This window comes from Triturus cristatus, chromosome 3_1 (assembly GCF_964204655.1).
Source record: "Triturus cristatus chromosome 3_1, aTriCri1.1, whole genome shotgun sequence".
NCBI lineage: Eukaryota > Metazoa > Chordata > Amphibia > Caudata > Salamandridae > Triturus > Triturus cristatus.
Window position 1 is genome coordinate 220,427,044 of NC_140583.1, and position 15,298 is coordinate 220,442,341.

A 15,298-nucleotide genomic window follows, 5' to 3' on the forward strand; every position below is an offset into this window, starting at 1 on the left:
TTGTTCACAACGAGATAATATTTTCCTTTCCATCATATACATGAATGCATGCAGATCTTTGGAAAATAGCAAAACTGTAAAAAAAATTAACATACGTGCAACAAGTTACATTCATTCATTTTTCTCCCACATTCATCACTCAATAATATCACATGCAAAAAACAACTTTACTGATCAATTCTTATGGGTCTGGCTTAGCACAATTTTGCTAAGTAATATCACTGCTGATGTTCAATGTTCGACTTTTTCTTCTGTATACATCAAATAAAGTTATCAATGCATATAAAACATCATGTGTAATTTTTGTTTATACAGATTTATGATTAAAACTTTTTAATTCTTCTGTTTTTGCTGTAATTTCCTGATGTTTCTTAACCAGTCATCCTCAACTTGCGTTTCAGCTAAAATGCCTTCCCCAGGAGCGTGACATGTAATGACCCCATGAAACATCCAAAGCCTGCAAAAAACATAATGTAAGAATATCACGCTACACATTAAGGAAAATGCACTACTGATTAAGTGCTTCTTAGTTTAAAACCTTCAAAGGAGGTGGTGGGGGACACTTTTAGGCGTATTTGGTGTACTTGGTGACCTGATTGACGGTTTTAAACTAAGAAGCACTTAATTTAGAGTGCAGTTTTTTAAATGTATGCTGGTCCTTTGATGTGCAGGGCTTTGTATGTGCGGGTAAAAATCTTGAACTGACATCTCTTCTGGTTCGGGAGTCAGTGAAGCTTCTTGAGGTGGGGTGTGATGTGGGTCAGTCTGGGAAGTTTGAGGATGAGTCTTGCCTCTGAGTTTTGTATTGTCTGTATTCTCTTCAGGAGGCGTGCAGTGATTCCTGCATACAGTGTGTTCCCATAGTCCAGCCTGCTCTTGATGAGGGCCTGCGTGATGGTCTTTCTGGTGTTGACTGGGAGTCACCGGAAGATCTTGTGAATCATGCGTAGGGTGTGGAAGCAGGAAGATGAGACTGTGTTTACCTGGTTGTCCAAGATGAAGCCGAGGTTGCAGGCATGGTCTGTTGGGGCAAGGAATGAGCCGAGCTCAGAGGGCCACCATGCGTCATTCCATGAAGAGGTGTTATTCTCAAAGATGAGGACTTCCGTCTTGTCTAAGTTGAGCTTGAGACAGTTGTTCCTTCATCTAGTCAGCGACATTCCTCATAAAACTGTGGAAGTTGGCATTGGCGCTTAAGGGGTCTTCTGAGAGCAAGAGAGTGTTGTTGGCGTAGAAGATGATGTTGAGTTCATGTGATCTGACGGTGTTGACCAGGGGAGTCATGTACAAGTTGAAAAGGGTGGGGCTGAGGGATGATCCTTGGGGATGCCACAGATGTTCTTCTTTGGTCCCGAGGTGAACAGTGCTAGACAGATTCTCTGGGTTCTTCCGGTGAGGTATCAGGTGATTCATTTGAGGGCGTCTCCCTGGATTCCGATGTGGTGGAGTCTATTGATCAAGATGTGATGGGAGATGGTGTTTATTATTGAATGTTGTTCTGCTTTTCTAACTTGGGATAGGATAACTTTTGGGTGGTGTTTCAACAGCTGTTGAAATTGTTGCACAAATACTTTACACATGGCCTCTAAGTGAAGCCTGACTGCTCTGTACCAGGCTACCAGGGTTTGAGCACTGGTTAGTTTGGGCTATGCATGTGCCTTACCCTGACAAGGATTGTGGTTGCTTCTTGACCAGGGCTCACACCCTAGTCAACCAGGAACCTAATTTTTTACATGAGAAATATTTGCTAGTCTGATGTGAGTTCCACATGCCATGCGAGCCCCCATTGTAGCATCTTAAAAAAGACCCCTTCTTTTCGCTGTACTATATCAACTGCCGGAAATTGGGCTCCAGTGGTATTCGAGACACAATATGAGGCAGACCGGCCCATTTGCCTAAATAGGTGATCTGAGGACTTCCGATTTCTTTCTCTTGCAGCTCTGGAGCTAGGGCAAAGCAGTACATAGGCAGGACACCAGGATGCCATCTTCAGGAGTCAGATTGCCCCTGGCATGCAGAAAACGTAAGACTATTGCATGGGGAGTTGTGTGGGGAGAGGCTACTAAACATGGAGAGAAACAAATGCTGCAAACGGTTGGATGGATTGATTGCAGAATACATACTGGACATTTTATGGTTATCATGAATTAGAATGTGCATGTGCTGCATAGGAAACTGAGAGCCATGTTTGGAAAAATAGACTGGGTAGATGTTGTGCTGATCAGTCTTTTTGTAAGGACTGTACCAGGTCTGGAAGGCCAGATTAGACGTATCAGGCAACAAGTACAGGATAGTCTTCAGCACACATTCCGGGACGACAGATGGATGGACCGACAGAGACTAACCCACCTGACACGTTCTGTGTCAACTCAATGCTGCCCAGAATCAAGGCCTCATTCTAGGACTCGTGTCTGTCCACTTTCCTAAAAATGTGCAGGTAAATGTATCTTTAGATTAGCCATGATCAGAAAGAGGGAGCCAGCTGAGAAATACTACAGATAAAGATGCATTTAAAAGCTGTTGTAAATCAATATCTTTGTAAGGCACAGCCCTTCCTACCAAGTATGTGAAGTAAATGTGGAGCAGGCAGAGAGTGACTGCAGTAGGTGCCCTGTTTGGCAGAACCCGGTGTGAGACACTGATAGGAGACAAGGGAGAGAGCACACAATGTGTCTCTAGTTAGGAAGAAATAGCAAGAAAATCAGGTGAAGCCAGAGTGTAACATGCACTAATTGACAGTGTGCAATGAGGTGTTGTGTTCTTGCAGAGTCAATGGTGTGAATGAGTATGTAAGGTCAGTGCATCTCCAGAGAGTTGTTGTTGAGTTTCTGGCTCAAAGAATGAGCAAGAAGCTCACAGAGAACTGCCACTGGGGCAGCCCGACAGGCCAATGCCCACTACGATGTCCAGCATCCATGACAGGGAAAAGAGACAAGCATCCTTATAGCAGCACCACAGTGTGTAGGGGACCCCTTCCGGAACCCTAGAGGACTCCTGGGGATCCAAGGGCATTAGAAGAGATCCCAGCCCTCTTCTTCAGATCTGTCTGTTTCAGAGTCCACCTTTAGTAGGCATGCTACCGATTCCTAAGCAGGCAGTTAAGTGAGCGATGTGCTGCGAGTCCCCAATGTTAGAGCTATCAACCCAGGTGGGTATGTCCTAATCCATCATGCTTCACTGCTCATGATTTATACTGTTCATGAAAAATACTCACAACCATTGATAGAAGCCTCAGGCTTTCCAGAAACGAATTCAATGCATAGCCTGTTACCAGTTGAATCAGCGAGGAACTCACATCTGATTTAATGCCCTTATGGCTGATTTATCATTTAATGCTTTACTACCCCTAACAGATGCATGATACCTTAGTCCTTATGGCTGCCTTATCATTTATTGCGCTATTACCCATCACAATGTTCATGGTATCTTCATCCTTATGGCTGCCTTATCATTTATTGCGCTATTACCCATCAATATGTGCATGGTATCTTCATCCTTATGGCTGCCTTATCATTTATTGTGCTACCACCCTATAACAGGTGCTTGATACCTTCGTCCTTATGGATGCCTTATCATTTACTACACTACTACCGCTCTACAGTTGTATGATACCTTGGCCTTATGGATGCCTTATCATTTATTGTGCTACTACCCCTCAACAGGTGCTTGCTACCTTTGTCCTTTTGATTGCCTTATCATCTATTGCACTACTACCTCTCACCAGGTGCATGGTAGTTTTGTCCTTATGGCTGCCTTTTCATTTATTGTGCTACAACCCCTGAATGGGTGCATGATGCCTTTAGGGTATCAGAAACCATAAGAGCGTGCTGTTCCTCGACAGAGAAGTAGAGAGAGGGTGAGTCTGTCAGTCAGAAAGACCTGATCAACTGGATCAGGGGTATTTGATTGATCAAAAGCAATAGCCCCCACACCACACACCCAGATGGGTGTCATCCTTCATCATTGGGCAGCTTCTCATTGGGCCGAAGCTGCAATGCCTAACAGGCATCTCGAGGGAGCTCTTTGCTAGGGATCTTTAAAATAAGATGCTGTGATGAAGTATGTGAGTGAGGGTGCCCTGAGTGTAGGTTGGTTAGTGAGTGATTAAAAATAACTAAGAAGTACCTTATTGAATTTATTATATAGGTCTTCTTGACAAGAATACAAATAAAAGAAGGCTGTATTGAGAACTATGATCCCTGACAGCTCAAGCAGTGATGTATTTAGAGGACAGCAAGTTTCTTGCCTTACATGGTCCAACAGGATCCTAGGCAATTCATCAGGACTGAATGTTAAACTTAACTTACACCTGATTGGGAATAGAGATGAAGTATTGCCTAGGGTACCCAATCATCAAATCATCTGTATGGTGTCAACTATACCTTATATGGTAAAGAAAAAATATAACCTGATATGCAAGAGTCCCAAATTGGTATCACCAACATGGGAGTAGGGGGATACCTACTCTCATTACATGAATGTGCATTAGGCCATAATAGATCAAAACTTGGCATAGTTTAAATCACATTTATCCGTGATGAGTGCACATATGAAAAATGAAAAGCACTCACGAAGGTAACACACAGGTGACTTTACAAACACAAACCCAAGACCCACACTTGGGACGTGATTTATCTGTACATTCCTAAATTCAGATAAGAGGGATCTTACCCTGTTAGAGTCTAACTTTTGCCCCTTGGGTTTGAATAGAGGACCGCGCCATGCTGCGGGTAAACTGGTAGAAAATACTTCTGTATTAGCAAGTGGTCAGTTTAAAAATAAAAGGCTTAAAGTGAGAATTTGCCTCTGTGCTCACAGAGCCCTCAGCGGAGAAGTACCAGTGACCTACCATCTTCTGTCGGCTTGGAGGTCAATAGGCAACCCAAGAGGTGTTTAAATACCTATTTGTAATTGTAATTGTATTTAAATAGTGCTTACTGCCCCTTACGAGGTGTCAAAGTGCTTTTCGGTGAGGAGTACGCTGCTCCAGAACCCAAAAAGCATTTGTGGTGAATTAGTTTAGGGAAATATGAAGTAATTTGAGCGGTGGACATATAATGCTGTTAGTTGGATTGAAAAGGATAATAGAGGAATAGATTAAGGAAGAGTCTAGAAAGTGTTTATTGGAAGGTCATAGTAGTAGGAGTAGGAATGGGATGAGTAAAGTGAGTTGGAGGAGGGAAGAGTCATTTGAAATGGATTAGGGAGATCATAGAAGCAAAATGAGATGTCAGATGAGTCTCAGATGTCAGATGAGTCTAAGGAGGGATTACATGTGGGAAGATTCAGGAAGGGTTGTTTGAGAGATCTTAGTAGTAAAATGAGGTTTGAGATGATGTAAGTAGGGATAGAAGAGGGAGGAGTCTATAAATGGTTATTTTGGACATCATAGTAGTAGAATGACGTTTGGCATGAGTCAGAAAGTGGAACTAGAGGATATATTGAGCGAGGTATAGGGTGAAGCATATGGTAGTGCAATGGAGACTCTCAAATGTGTTTTTTGCTTATTTCTTTTTTTTAAAGAAGGAGTAAAGTAATAAATATATATAGATACATAAGTACATGGAAGGTATACGTGTATAAGGAAGGTAATTTATCAAGATTTAAGTTGTATTTAATAAACTCAGACTTTCAAGTATTGCTGTAGTATGAGCTAACTCATTTGTGTGTGTTTTTTTGTAATTCAATAGTGAAGTAATTGTAGATAAATATAGCAATAAATATAGATAAGCATAAGCATCTAATCAATTAACTTATATCAAAACTATGCAGTGACCTATATTCTTAAGCATAGAATATTATAACCTTAAGTAATATGTACATTTATTTAGCAGACCTGAAGAATATCTCTATATATATGTGTGTGTGTGTGTGTGTGTGTGTGTGTGTGTGTGTGTGTGTATATATATATATATATATATATATCCAGCAGTGTGACCCTTTCCTCCAATTCGGTCACAGATCGAGGCGCACTCTAGCACTAGTGTTTCAAGGTTTTATTCACACACACGAACACGGACAGACGCGTTTCGGCATCACGCCTTCCTCAATGTCACAGTCCGGTTTCAAACCAATTCCATATATACACAAAGCATATTTTTTTTAATAACAATCGAGATAGAAAGAGGACTGGTAGTTCCTGTAAACATAAAAGACAGATTGTTCATAGTCTTATTCATGCCTGTGGCAGCCATGATGTAATGTCCAAAGCAATGTGGAGAAAATATACTAATATCAAAGCACCAACTCAAATTTTATATGTCGTGCATTGATTCCAAAAGACAAAATAAACAATTAATTCATTCTAATTCATTTTGTCACAATACCATCAAAATTCTAATTCATGACAAATTACGCCCTGAATGGGCTAGGATCCACCTCTTAAAAGAAATCATTATCGTTCTCCTTTCCACTATTCATTAGTCTATGTGGACCCATAATTCTTCCTCATTATTTAGTCCTATCGGAGTTTTGGTTTGCATCTCCACAATGTATCGTGACTCCAATTTCCTCAGGTTTCTAGTTCTATTTCCCCCTCTTTCACTTTTTGGAATATGGTCTAGACAGAAAAATCTAAGTAAATTAGCATTCGATTCATGTCTCTCCTCAAAATGGCGTGCAACAGGATATGCTGCATCCCGATTCTTGATAGCACGCATGTGCTCCAAGATTCTTTTTTTCGTGGGATGAATCGTACTTCCCACGTATCTCTTATTACACGGGCACTGTAAACAGTACACCGTGTAATCGGAGTTGCAATTCATAAGTTTGTTAATTCTACGTCTAGACTTCCTCCCTGGTATGCTGTAATCTTTCACTTTTGAGCTGTTTTTGCATGCCTTGCAGTTCATGCACGGAAAAAATCCACTGATCAAATCCTTTCTCTTGGGTGTTTTGGAAAAATGACTTCTCACTAACTTCTCTTTCAAACCTGGTCCTTTCCTGTATGTTATCAGTGGGGTCTGTGGGATAATGGATCCAATCACATGATCTGATTTAAGTACCTTCCAGTTTTTTCTAAAAATTTGGAAGATTTCCGTGGATCCTGTTGTGTATTCGGTTATCATCCTCACTTTTCCCTGGGGTTCTACAATAGATGTTTTACTCCCCCCCATTTGTTCTAATAAGAGGTCCTTTCTCTCTACCTCCCTGATTTTCCTTTCTGCATTCATGAGGGTCTCTTTTCTGTATCCCCTTTTGCGGAACCTGTTATAAGCATTATTACTCTCTTTCTCAAAATCTTCATCTAGTGAACAATTCCGTCTGAGTCTTACCAATTCTCCATAAGGAACTCCACTAATTATGCTCTGAGGATGGAAACTGTTAGCGTGTAATACGCTATTACCTGCAGTGGGCTTCCTATAGAGAGTGGTCTCCAATCTATTTTCTTTTACAAATAACATAAGATCAAGATAGGGTACATTTGTTTGACTTATGCACTCCGTGAACCTCAAGTTCAAATCGTTCTTATTTAATTCTGCTATGTAAATCAAGGCCTCTTCCATCGACCCTCTCCAAATAATAAAGAGGTCGTCGATATATCGAGACCACAGAATCACTTTGTCAAGCCAGATTTCATTACTACCTGCCCAGGCCACGTGCTTCTCCCACCAGCCAACGAACAAATTTGCATAGAAAATATATATATATACTGAAAAAAACATAGGTTTCAGGGACGTTATAGTCAGTTGGACATTTCAATAGTACAAAACCAGAGTAATTTGCCCGTTATAGTTAGTTGAGCTAATTATAACTTGCGCCCCCGCCATGCACTGCTGATGACATCACATATTACATCATTCATGACATGGTCAGTGACATTACTGATGAAATCACTGATGACATCTCAAATGACATCACTGATTACATCATCCACTTGATAATCTAATGCACCTTCTCACACCCTAATATAACCTTTGATACACCCACTCTAAAATTCAGACTACAATTTTTGAAACCATAGACACACCAATACCAGTTACTACATACCCACTCACTGATTCCTAGGTCTACACACATATCCACTCATTCATCCATACAGTTACTCATACATGCAGTCATTCAGCAATACAACACTAACATATGCACTCATACACCTACGTAGATACTCACACACCACCACTCACCCATAGAGTTACTCACACACCTAGTCAGTCATGCAAAGAATCAATTGCCAAATTTCAAGTAATTCTGTTCAGCCGTTCGGGCTGTACCTTCGACTAAAGGTCCTATGGGAAAATGCATGGGGAAAACGTGTTTTGGGACCCCCCTTTTTTCTCAGCCCCCGCTTGACGAATCACCTCGAGACTTTCAGGGTAGGAGCTGAGCGGAGCGCCCCATTAGTTTTGAAAATTTCTCGAGGATTCGTCAACCGGCGCCAAAGTTATTCAAAATAGAATTTTCTGATTTCCTATGGAAACACGGTCCTAACTATAACTATCTACTGGTGACCGCCAGTAGATAATATATATATATAAATATATACTATCATATCACATTGATTTTTGGATCTCGTCAATACCAGGAAAATTTCATATGTGGCTTTAATTATCCTTTCAACCTAGAAGGTAGGTTGGATATTGATGTCTTACGTTTATTTATGGTTAAAACATGCACAAATGCGTGATGTTCTCCTTGGTGGCTCCGACTTACTTTTTATCTTTGGTTTCTCGTTGGGCTTACCCCTTAGCTGACTCAAATTCAATGAGCGGACAATACGTTTTGGATTGAGACAACATGGTCATAGATTTTCATTCGGCACTTCCGTGAATATTAAGAATGGTACGTTATTTTGATGATAGTTATGACTTTTTGTTTTGCTTGTCTCTCACTTACTTATTTTGCTTTTTCTCGTTTGTATCTCTTTTATAGTGTTCTTTTCTTTTCTAAATAAACAATTAAGTATGCACGGTTCTGTACACATATGGATGGATGTTTTTTGCGACAAATGTATTCATTGGCTCCTAATAGCCTTAGAATCAATTTTTTATGGGCGATAGAGGTTCTAATTTTCCTTGGGAATGTTGGTATCAATTTGTGGGAGGTTATCATATATGTGTGGTCATACATGGGTCAATTCTTTTGAATTGATTGTGTTGATATATACCACTCTTGGGACATGTAAAGGTGATCTTTGTACCTCCTCGTTTTGTGTTCATGTGATGTCCCAATCTAGTTTTTCATTCTAAATATGGTGTTTTATGTGATTTTATGTTGTATATTTTTATGTATGTCACAAACAGTGTTGGTTTTTATCTATGTTTTAATTTTACAGCCCTGAAGAATTTCTCTGTTGAGAACTAAACGCGTTGGCTGTGTTTTTCCTAAAAACAAGAAGATGTTATATCAATAAAGATGGACAATTAAATAATTCATGGATCTACTGTGAACTCTTCAAGTATATTGATCATTAGTGGTGCAACCACAATATATGTCCATTTGCTCTATTGACCCTGTGTTACAGGGTGGCTCTTCTGGACAGTAAGAGCCTTTTGTGAGTTTTGCACACAGAAAGTTTCTACCTTATTGGTTAAAAATTATATATTTTGGTCTATTCTTTGGAATTGGTGCCTTTTGCTCAGTTGATCCACTGTCCGGTTTTTGTTTCAATGACAAACAAATCTGAGATAGTTTCATATTACAAGCAAAGAAACAATATATGAGTCTTCTTATGTATTCATCTTCTGATGTTTATTCTTATTTTCTTTATAGAAATTTACACAGAAGAATCACAGTGATGCCTTCTTTTTCCTTTATGTTCAGATTTACATACAAGTATCACAGTAAAGCCAACACGTGTTTCGCGCACACTGCGCTTCTTCAGGGCTCAGTTAAGTCGCTAATCTCACTTCTTGCCTTGTATTTTGGAAAAAGTTCTCCCATTAGTAAAGTCTCCGTTTTCTAAGTATAGGTTCCTTAATTATTCATGTATACTTCTTGCACAGCTAAAATATATCTTCAAAATTAGAGTGTATTCTTTATCAGTCCTCAGTCTACTGATCCTTGATAAGATCTCTCAACCTTTCGACGATCGTCTAACCTTTTCCTCAGCCCGTACCGCAGACCGCATATATATATATGTACACGTGGCTTTAGGAAGTCTATAATAAATTAAGCAAATCAATATCCCTTAATAAGCAACATAAGATATAGACTTCTTTTCCCAAGGCTCTCCAATATCAGCAAATGTAATTTTTAAACAATATATATTTATATATATGTTGGTATTTTCCTTTTCGTTTCCTCTCTCCCTCTTCCCCTTGTCTCCTTTTTCCTTGATTTTCATTCCATCCTTATAAACTAGGATTTATAGATGGATCTGTAAATTAACCTATTTGGTTGTAAATTTGATTTTGCACAGGTAATATTATTGCACAGGTTCGCACATTTTTGCACTTTATTTGCCGTTTTTGCACAGTCAGAATTAACCATGCTGCTAGTGATTGCTCAATATTTATCAACAATATGGTTTTTACATGTTTTTACCAATTATATTGCTCTGATTTTATATGTGCAGTCTATTTATGTATTTATACAAACACAAGTGCACTTTATAATATGTGAGCTATTAGCTCAATATTTTGGAATCATGAGTCATGGGATAAAAATCATGTGATGTATTCTACAGTTACATCAATTTAGTTTGGTACGAATTTGCGTGTGTAAAACATTTAAGTCATGGTAATATTTTGTCTATGTCTAGAAAAGCAATAATGCACTGTCACTTTAAAAATGGGACAAATGCAAGGGGCACGTCATGTGATCAAGGGCTGCTGAGCCCGAAACGCGTCATGGCGACATAGCGCACGAACAAAAAATAAAAGAATTGGTTACAACTAAGTGGAGTCCGTCCCCTTCTTGATCCATGGTATAGAGGATCGCTCGAAGAAAGATTTACTGCTATATATATATATATATATATATATATATATATCTCACCTACTCGTGGTAGCCAGCAGGTAGTTATAGTTAGGATCAAAGTTTCCATGTATATAAAGTGCTCTTTTCCTGGCACCACGGAAAGAGAAGTCGCCTTTGCCACGGTGACTTGTTCGCCAAAACTAATTTGGTTATATGCTTTCTTACATGCACTATGAAATAATGGATTACATTTTTTAGCAAAACACTACTGGAGTGCGTTTTTTTTCTTTTTCTGTAGTGCCAGGAAAAGCATGCTTTTGTTATTGGAATTGAAGCTTACATTCAAGTGCATTCCGCTGCCACCTGGGCCGGGGCACGCAGTGAGGAAACTGTGAACTATTATATATATAAATATATATATATATGTATTTTGCCAGTGATTGTGCGGTAATGGAGGCAGGGGCAAACCAATGTAAATACAGATGACTATGCTTGGAGATCAAATTACCTATATTTACCACATGAGTTTGCAGAAATCAAATGGGCAGTGAGCGACGTTGTCCCAGCTTCCAAACAAAGTGTATCATGGGATTTGTAGTCCGTGGTGAGGACTACATGTTCGTCGCTCTGCGAACTGAGTCAGCTGTTGTCTCACCAATGGGAAAGAAGATACTCATTTAAAAACAGCAAATGGAAATCACCTCAAGCATTAAGGCATTTGACAAAGGTTGTTCGCTGAAACGCGTTAAGCCTTCATTCCAATAAATCGCTGCCTTGGAAAACCCCGCTGTGTCCCCGTGTTTTCTTGCGAAGGAGGAAATTGTTGTGCATGTATATTTGGAGTATGTTTAAGCACTGCAGGTCCAGTCGTGGAGTTGATGCACCGTCCGAAAAAGAAGGAACCGTGGCTTTGAATTATGCAAGGTCATTGACAACGCAGGTACATGAAAAAGTAACGGAAGCAGGACTTTCAGTACTTCTTTCCCTTTTTAATTGTTGAAAATGTTGAAAACCCAATTGAGGGTACAAAATGAAAATGAACCACAAATACCGGAATGCTTTGCTGGAAAAAGCACATCAGAGGCGAGCACACCAGAGGCTAATTAAATAAACACAGCAAGAAGCGGCAACCGTGGATTCAGGACACTGCAATTTGAAGCGCCTTTGAGAAAGAAGACAGGCTCTCTGAAACACGTCAGGCAGGCAGCAGAAAGGGAAAATCTCTGCACTAAAATGCTTGCTTCTGTTTGAATAAAGGTTGGTGACAGCTTACCTGGTTGTGAGTGCGGACTCATTTGCAGGGCAAATTTGGAGTATGTATATATATATATTTTTTATTTTTATTTTTTTATATATATACATATTTGCATCACAGAAAAAAATATACACACTTATTAAGCAGTGTGAAATATATTTATTTTTCTAAATAGAAAAAAAGTAGAATATATATATATTTATAAATAGTCACATCACATAAGCTTAACTTACCAGTGAGTATGCTCTTCAAAAAATAAAATGTTCGCATATTTTTAAAACAAAAATAAACATTGCTCACTGAGCACCGTAACCCGACACTTAGCAGGCAGAGCAGGTCCTGCTCCCGGTCTATGTTGTCAGCTCAGTGGTGTATCAGTTGCTGCAATGTGTGCTGCACCCTGGTGCTGTAGTATGTAAAGTGATGGTCCCAGTCAAATTACATCAAAAAATTGTGAAGAACAAACATAGATAATCATATGGAGGAAATAATTAGGCAAAGAAAAACTTTCTTAGGCTACAGTGTTGTTTAATCATACTGAAGCGATGATCCAATTTCAAACAGGACATATAAATGCTCATATTTAAAAAGACATAATTTATGTGCCCGAATACAGAAGTGACAAGGAGTGAATAGTGACTCAAGTGAGGGAGTGAGGTGTAATAGTGAATATCACAACACAAAAGTTTTTAGCGCGTTGTTGATTGTTGCAGTCACAGAACCATATACAACAAGATATCACAGTAAAGCAAGTACTGTTGATAGTACTGGCACTGATGGTGTGTCGACGTTTCGACCCCTTGATGTATGTAGGTTCTTCAAAGCCTTACTAACGGGGTCTTCCTCAGGACTGGTGTGCGAGTGGTGTACGGGGCACCTGGGAGTTGAATTGGAAATGGATTGTGTCATTACTGTTGCAGATTGCAACAAGCGCAAAAACATAGCGCGAGATTAAAAAGTTACCGTAATTGAGAGAAGATGCCTCACATCAACTTATGTTGTCAGGCAGGGTTGGCCCAAGGGCTCCAAAGCGATGTGGGGGAGGGGAAGAGTGAAAACACACCTGCAAAAGTAAGGTGTCTGTCAGTGCCCATGAAATTAATAAAGATGGCAAAGGAGAATAAAGATTCACATGAATGAAGACTTACTCTAATGTCTGTAGCGGTTGAGATTAATTTGTATATATTGTTCTACAATCTGTAGTCACACAACCTCTTAATAGTTGTGGTTGGCAATGCCCTGATTCCATCAAACGGGTCATGCTAAAAGAGTACGGTGAGAGGAAAGACATGTAATCAACTTGGGGGACAGGACCCTGTGTACATGTTGATAATTGGGTTATTGAGATGAAAGGGGGAAAAAAAAGCTAACCCTGTGTTAAATATGGTGAGTAATCCAAAAATAACCAGAGAAATAACTACCCACTTGCGAACAAGGGGTTTGATTAATAAAAAGGAGTGGAGAAAGCATAAGAAATATGCACCTGGAAGGAGTCAAGAACAGTTGAAACACGCCGCTGCCCCTAGTATGGGAAAATCAAGGGAGACGGGTGTACGTTGTGACTGATTTAATCGTCTACGCATAAAGACGGGAAAAAGAACGCAAAGACCGCAAATGAACCGTGGTCTACACAAACCAGAACACAAATTATATAGGGAGTGCACAGCGTTAAAATAAGGTCAGATGTTCAATACGGCAACTGGAATTAAACAAATGGAACCTTACCGTGTAATGGAATCTGGCATGGTAGACCCGCGGAGGGAATTCCGAGGGGTTGACTCTTGTGACAAAGATAAAATATCATACACTCACCACTACTAAATCAGCGTGCACCATTCAAGAAGGCCAAGAGAGAATGATTGTAGTAGCTCTGTATAAGAATGGTAGCTCTGTATAAGAATGGTAGCGCTGTCACACGCTTGGCGCCACGTGACGCTCGGCGTAGTGCAGACGCTAAATGGCGGTTGAATGAGCAATGTGGTTGACAGGGAAGGAAAACAGACTATCCTGTCTGTATATCAACGAGTCTGTGGCAGAATAAATCGAGGGATGTGTTTAAATGTCCAGTAGTTGATTCAAAATGAATAATAACACAGATAAATTAGATATTGATACACCACATAAATGGAATCAGGAAAAAGCTCAAACTCTATGGATATATCTTGTGCTTAAATGGTAGGCACCAAGAATATACCGACATTGAGGCCCTAAAATCTGCATAGAAACATAATTGTCACATAACAGTTATAAACAGCAAAACATTCATCATGATGTAAATATGGTTCAGTTCGAGTATACATTAATAGGTGCAGTCAATGAAGAAATAGTGAACTCAGTGGTCATTGATAACTAGAGATTCTGCCCATTGCTGAACAAGTAGATATGTCTTATGAATGCATGGTTGATCCCAATAGATATGTGGGTAATAAGTCCAGATAATCTGCTTTAGACAAAGCTTGACATATAACTATATATACAGGCCACACAGTACATGGATGGTGGAAACAGGATTCAGTCCTAATGTATAAAGATAGATATAGTCAATGTAAAAAGAATGTGATCACACTGATCCAGTGTTGTGGCAAGTGTGTCATGTTGATTATTCAGGGGTAATGCATGCTAGTTGTGCATTGCTAGGATCCAGTTTGTTAAGTCCATGGATTAATCGTATCCAGACGTACCATCCATTTGGATTCTCTTAAGTTCAAGATTGAGGTAATAATATTGCCCCCTCTTATTCCAAGTTCAGCTTTCTCGATGACCAACCACTGTAACTGTTCTGGTGTGTGGCCACTTGATGCGAAGTGTTCGACTAACGGCGCTCCTTGGACAGAGCAGCGAATACTACTTTGATGTTGAAGTGTTCGAGCTTTAATCTTCTGTTGTGTATGGCCCACATAGAGAGATCCACATGGGCAAAAGATTCCGTAGATAACATTCATGGTGTTGCAGTTGGCGAAGGATTCCAAAAGAATCGTGTGTTCCTTGTAAACAAAGTTCTTGGTTGTAATCGTCGTATGACAAGCCTTGCAGTTTCCACATTTGTAGTGACCCTTTACCGGCGGTAGATTCTAGAGAGATTGAATCATAGGTGCAGATGCAGTTTCCAATAGTGAACGGACCACATGATCCTTGACACTCTTAGCTTTTTTAAACGAGTGCATGGGTGGGTCTGGCTGGCCA

At 39.8% G+C, this 15,298-nt stretch overlaps 1 long non-coding RNA gene across 2 annotated transcripts in view; it reads left to right on the plus strand.

The window, feature by feature from the left end:
- The window catches only part of LOC146859962 (uncharacterized), an 85,713-nt gene extending 75,181 nt beyond the window's left edge, over positions 1-10,532 (plus strand). Inside the window, exons 2-5 of one of the 2 annotated variants that reach the window (XR_014979072.1) lie at positions 402-473; positions 1,939-2,023; positions 8,690-8,781; positions 9,275-10,532. This is a non-coding gene — a long non-coding RNA (uncharacterized LOC146859962). The remainder of the gene's footprint in view (positions 1-401; positions 474-1,938; positions 2,024-8,689; positions 8,782-9,274) is intronic. The other variant, XR_014979073.1, reaches the window with a different exon arrangement.
- Positions 10,533-15,298: the final 4,766 nt, after the last annotated feature.